The 6,519-nt window shown below is 45.3% G+C and overlaps 1 pseudogene; it reads left to right on the forward strand.

The window, feature by feature from the left end:
* Positions 1 to 4,208, forward strand: LOC129773337 (uncharacterized protein K02A2.6-like; annotated as a pseudogene).
* The last annotated feature ends 2,311 nt before the right edge of the window (positions 4,209 to 6,519 follow it).

Consider the following 6,519-nt stretch of genomic DNA (forward strand, 5'->3'; position numbering starts at 1 on the left):
ATGGCAACGAACGACGAACTACAAACAGCAATTCTTCAGATGTCCAAACTTCTCCAACTGTTGGCTGTTCCACAAGCAACGAACCCAGAGCAAGTTCTGGAATCACTTTCAACCAACATCAGCGAGTTCAGTTTCGATCCGGAGAACGGCACCACTTTCGACAAATGGTTTGCCCGTTTCTCGGATTTGTTCGAAAGTGACGCACGAAGTCTGGATGATGCAGCAAAGGTTCGGCTCCTGCTCCGGAAGTTGGACACTTCATCACATAGTCGTTACGTAAATTATATCCTTCCGAAGCTACCGAAAGACGTCACGTTTGTCGACACTATCAAGACGCTATCAAAAGTATTCGGTAGACAGACTTCTGTATTCCACAAGCGCTACCAATGTCTGCAGCTGGTGAAAGCTGTGACGGACGACATTATCAGCTATGGTGGCAAGGTCAACAGGGCATGTGAAGAGTTCGAGTTTCAAGACTTGAAAATCGATCAATTCAAGTGCTTGATTTTCGTCTGCGGTCTCAAGGCATCGCGCTATGCGGACGTTCGAGCAAGGCTTCTTTCCCGCATTGAAGGCGAGATGGCAGAATCACCGGTAACTATCCAAACATTGATCGACGAATTTCAATGGCTCGTCAATCTCAAGTCGGACACTACGATGATCGAACATCCATCAAGTTCGAAAAATTCGGTCCACAGCATTTCGGAGAAGAAACCCGGAAATCAGCAGCGTCTGCCGAAAACGGAAAACAAGTCCATCCCTCGTACTCCCTGCTGGCAGTGTGGTCAGATGCACTACGTTCGAGACTGTCCATTCTCGGATCATGTATGCAGGGTTCGCAACCGCACCGGTCACAAAGAAGGCTACTGTGGCTGTATTCAGAAGTCTGCGAGCGGTTCTTCAACTCAACCACGTGAGAAGAAGCAGTTCCATAAGAAGAAGAAGGCTCGTTCCAAATCTCAAGCCAAAGGAATTTTCGTGAACCACATCGCAAACAATACCCGGAAACGCAAATTCGTGGGTATAATCATCAACGGCACCGCTATTTCGCTACAACTGGATTCCGCCAGCGATATCACGGTTATTTCCGAAACAACATGGCAACAACTGGGACAACCGAAGCTGACTCCATCACTGATCGAAGCATCCAACGCATCCGGAGGACCACTTGTCCTCATTGGCGAATTCAATTGTGACGTCACCCTCAACGGCATGGTCAAGCGTGGCCAGTGTTTTGTAACGTCATCGCCGGATCTCAACGTACTGGGAATTGATTGGATCGACATGTTTAATCTGTGGTCGATTCCTTTTGATACACTCTGCAGTCAAGTTGCAGCAATATCCAGGCTATCCTTTGAAGAAATTACAGCACAACTCCAAGCCGACCATCAGGCAGTTTTCAACAACTCGCTAGGGCACTGCAAGAAAACTAAGGTAAAGTTATTCCTCAAACCTAACGCTAAACCTGTTTTCTGTTCAAAGCGACCGGTCCCGTTCAACACGATTTCCCTGGTGGATGCAGAATTGACACGTCTGCAATCGCTAGGAATCATCACGCCAATCGATTTTTCGGAGTGGGCTGCTCCAATCGTTGCAGTACGCAAGCCGAACGGTAAAGTTCGCATCTGTGCAGACTATTCTACCGGACTCAACGAAGTGTTGGAGGCCAACCACTATCCTCTACCCACCCCGGAGGAGATTTTCGCACAGCTCAATGGAAGTGCCGTATTCAGCATTATCGACCTCTCCGACGCATACCTTCAGGTGGAGGTAGATGAAGAATCGAAAAAGCTTCTCACCATAACCACGCACCGAGGCTTATTCCAGTTCAACCGCCTCGCTCCGGGAGTGAAATCAGCGCCTGGAGCATTTCAACGGTTGGTCGACACCATGATTGCTGACATTCCTGGTGTTCGATCGTTTCTTGACGATGTCATCATTTTCGGACCAACCTGGGAAGCACACAAGGCATCACTGAATAAGCTATTGCAACGCCTAGAGGAATATGGGTTACACGTCAAGCTGGAAAAATGTCATTTTTTTCAAACCGATATCGGCTATTTGGGACATATCGTCGATCGGAACGGCATCCGTCCAGATCCTGAGAAGCTCCAAGCCATTGCATCTATACCAGCACCCACTAATGTTTCCGAGCTGCGATCGTACCTGGGAGCCATTAATTTCTATGGCAGATTCGTTCGCAACATCCACGAGCTTCGACATCCTTTGGATAAATTATTGAAGAAAGATGCAAAGTGGAAATGGGATTCCGATTGTCAGAAATCTTTTGAGCGGTTCAAGCAAGTCCTGCAATCTGATATGTTGTTGACACACTACAATCCAAAACTACCAATCATCGTAGCCGCGGACGCTTCCAGCACTGGTATCGGTGCAGTTATATTTCACGAATTTCCAAACGGTTATCTGAAAGCAATCCAGCATGCATCAAAATCGCTCACCCCAGCGGAGCAAGGTTACGGACAGCCAGAAAAGGAAGCACTTGCGCTTATCTATGGCGTGACAAAATTCCACAAGTATTTGTTGGGTCGTCGATTCACTCTTCTTACGGACCATAAACCACTGGTATCAATTTTTGGTTCGAAGAAAGGTTGCATACAGCAAATCGTCTTCAACGGTGGGCGCTGATACTTCTCAACTATGATTTCGATATCCATTACGTATCAACCAACGAGTTCGGGTGCGCTGACATGCTGTCCAGACTGATCGATCGTTCCAAGCAACCAGAGGAGGATTACGTTGTGACAACTATTTCTCTAGAAGAAGACATGGCGAGTATCATCCACGACACTATCAACCAAGTACCTGGTTCTTTCGCAGCCATTCAAAGAGCGATGAAGACAGATACAGTTCTACAGTCGGTGCTGACATTCGTCCATGAGGGCTGGCCAAAAGATGGACGATCAATCACAGATCCAGAAGTTCGTCCCTACTTCAATAGACGGGAATCCCTTACTCATTTTGATGGCTGTATATTGTTTCATGACAGAGTTGTCGTGCCAAGTATGTTCCGAAAGCAAATCCTGAAGCAGTTTCATCGCGGACATCCAGGCATGGTTCGCATGAAGTCCATTGCTCGCAGTTTCGTTTACTGGCCGGGAATCGACAACGACATCGAAGATCACGTCCGGCGCTGCACTCCATGCTGCACCGCTGGAAAAGCACCGGTCAAAACAGCTCCGGAATCGTGGCCCATTCCAGACCAGCCGTGGTCACGCATCCATATTGACTACGCTGGACCTGTGGATGGCGTATTTTTCCTGGTTACAGTTGACCCGTACACCAAATGTCCTGAAGTGTACGCAACAAAAACCACAACGACCAGAATAACAACGAAACTACTTTCCCAATCTTTCGCAACGTTCGGAGTACCAGAAACCATCGTCTCGGATAATGGTACTCAATTCACCAGTTATGAGTTCCAGACATTCTGTGAGCAACTGGGCATCCGTCACGTCCGTACGGCACCGTACCATCCTCAGTCAAATGGATTAGCAGAACGGTTTGTGGACACTCTGAAGCGCACTCTTCGGAAAATTCGATCGGGGGGAGAGACATTGCAGGGAGCATTACAAACGTTTTTGCACGTTTACCGATCGACACCAACAGCTGACCTCGGTGACAAATCTCCAGCGGAAATGATATTCGGACGACCGATTCGTACAGTATCATCATTATTACTTCCAACCAAGCATTCCAGTACAGCACCACAATCAAAAGCAGGAAGACAAAACGATCGTTTGAACAGGGAACACGGACCAGTTTCGAGACAGTTCGTACCTGGTGATTTCGTTTATGCTCAAGTCCATATAGGCAATTCTCGGCAATGGCAAGCTGCCACAATTATCGAGCGTATCGGGAGAGTCAACTACAACGTCTTTCTTTCGGATCGTCAGCGGCTCATACGTTCACACACCAATCAACTGAAGCGGCGTGCGGTCGAGTCTGTTCCTGATTCCAATTCGAGCCAAGATTCAAGCGCATTATCGGTATTCTTCGACGGATTTGGCCTAGATGTCTCAACAGCGGTTCCAGCTTTAGCAACCAGGCCAGTACGTGAAGAAGTAGACCTGTCCCATCAAGAGGTCAGAACTGATGATTCCGAGTACTATACGGAAGACAGCGATGAAGATCCACTACAGTCAAACCCAGTGCCAGACACGGTTGCGACTACGGTAAGGGCGCGATGACAGATCCGGTTGCCAGTTCGATTTGAGCCGTACTGGATGTTCCATCCCAGCTATTACGAAGCACCTTGATAGTGTTCGTATAAAAATGTTTTCTATCCCAGCTATTATAAAGCACCTTGTTAATGTGTTCGTATAAAAATGTACAACCAATCGCAGCAACCACTGACTGCGATAGAAGAAAGAAAATTTTTCTTTCCATGTGTAAGAGACGAATGAACTCTCAGAGTTTAAAGTCTCTCTAATTCAATACCGATTACCGATTTCCATGTGTAACGTAATAAGAGAATAGACGTATTTAAAGAACCAGTCTAGTTTTATTTCAACGCATTTGGAAGACATATTAGTTACGCTGTTGGCAGCTGGATGCGTAGATGCTATCTGAAAATTGGTACCTTGCTGGTGGTATCGGTTCTGGAGCAACGGGGTGCCGCAGAACGAATTCCAATGAATATTTTTTTACATTAAGACAATATCCTAAATGTTACATAAGAATTTTCAAAAATTCGGAAAATTTCCAAAATTTTGCCCATTTGTGTTAAAAATGAGTTATTTTTTATGAAAAATCTCTGTTTAGAAGCCCATAAAAAATCGCTTTAGATAATTCATGTTTATTTTCCAGACTGGGGTCTCCCCTTAAAAAAATTGGGCAGTGGTCTGTATAAGTAATAATCTGAAGGCTCTATATCCGGTGACCACGTTGAGTGGAATAGCGCATTCCAGCCAAACTCCAAAATTGTTTGCCGGAATGTCAAAGAGACATCAGTCCTTACGTTACTCTGGTCTAACACGACGCGTATTATATTTTAATTTATCGACTGATTGTTTTATGGAAGCTAATAACACAGAATTTGTTTCCAATACCACCAGACACAGAGCATAACTTTCTTCGAGAAAAGACCGGCTCTGAGAGTAGCTAATGGTTTCTGTCGATTTTCCCAAGATTTTTACATTCAAAATTGTTGTCACGATTTGCAACAAGAACGGCAAATGGAAGCTGAATAAAAATCCGCAACAATGGAAAAACTCACAGAATATGGATTTCAACGAATAAGATCAACGTTCTGAGAGAAGTATGGATGTCCGACCGGCATTCTTAGAGCCTCTTTATACAGTACCAGCAACTGCTGAATTGGTCGAATCAATTAGAAACGAGAAACTTACAAATCAGACGTAATGTATTCAAAAAATCATTTTACGTGTCCATCGGGAAGTTATCTCTACTCCCTCCCCCCTTACCGTGGAAAAGCGTGGACAGTTTCGTAACTCCTACCCCCCTAAAGTTGCCCACATGGTATGTGGACAACCGCTGATCTGTTTTTGACGTAGAATTACGTCTTTCATTAAGGGTGCCAATTCAGAAAACAGGTCACATTTTTATGAAATAAAATTAACGTTAATAACTATTTTTGCCGCGAACGGATTTTGGTGATTGACATACTAAACGAATCAAAAATTCCGTAAGATTTGTTTAATATGCTATACATTAGAATCCCCTGGTTTGTAAATGGTTAAAATTCATGAAAACTTTAAGCGTTTCCATTTTCCCATACATTTGTTCTGTCCATTTGTGTGCTTTCCCGAACAGAGCTGTCAATAACGAGCAAGTTATCGACGAGCATCGAAGGGGAAATCGTAGGATTTAAAGTCTCCGTGAACAAAGGAAAAGTAGAAAAATGAAGGGGAACACTTGCCTAGAGATCTCGCTGAGGCAAACTTTCATTCTGCATCGGACTGTTGAGCAATCCAGTTCACTTTGCTTTCGCTGCGCTTCGATCTAAGATTGGACCCCACCAGTGGTAATCCAACTTGGATATCGTCGTTTGGTTTTTCTCTTCGTTTTTCGCGTTATTCGTATTGTGTGTTTTTCTTTCCGCGTCAAAAATTGTGAACGCTTCGCGTAGTGTGTGATGAGCAAGAAGAGGCAGGCTCGAGCCCTGCAAAAAACGAACGCATTGCCAGGGGCAATAAAATTTCGAGGCAAGCGTCATCTAAAGATGCACGCGATGTTGGTGCAGTGCCTTCACGAGTGTGACACTGCATCGAACAACAGCAAAGTGGGCGATATCGGCGCGTCGGTCGAAAATGTAAACGCCGTTACCCAGGTAGCAACCAAAATCCAGCTCCCCCGCTGGTGGTGAAGGCGGTCGCTCTTGACAAACTCATCAGCGAATTCGCATCGATGGGTGTTACAGAAGAGTACAAGCTGTGTGGCATAATTCAGTCTTTTTTCAAGCAGTCAACATTGTTTGTTTTCCGTCATCATAAGGGCTTCGTTGGTGCCTTTGAGAATGCATTAATGCATTAAACTGAT

Source organism: Toxorhynchites rutilus, chromosome 3 (genome assembly GCF_029784135.1).
Source record: "Toxorhynchites rutilus septentrionalis strain SRP chromosome 3, ASM2978413v1, whole genome shotgun sequence".
Taxonomy (NCBI): domain Eukaryota; kingdom Metazoa; phylum Arthropoda; class Insecta; order Diptera; family Culicidae; genus Toxorhynchites; species Toxorhynchites rutilus.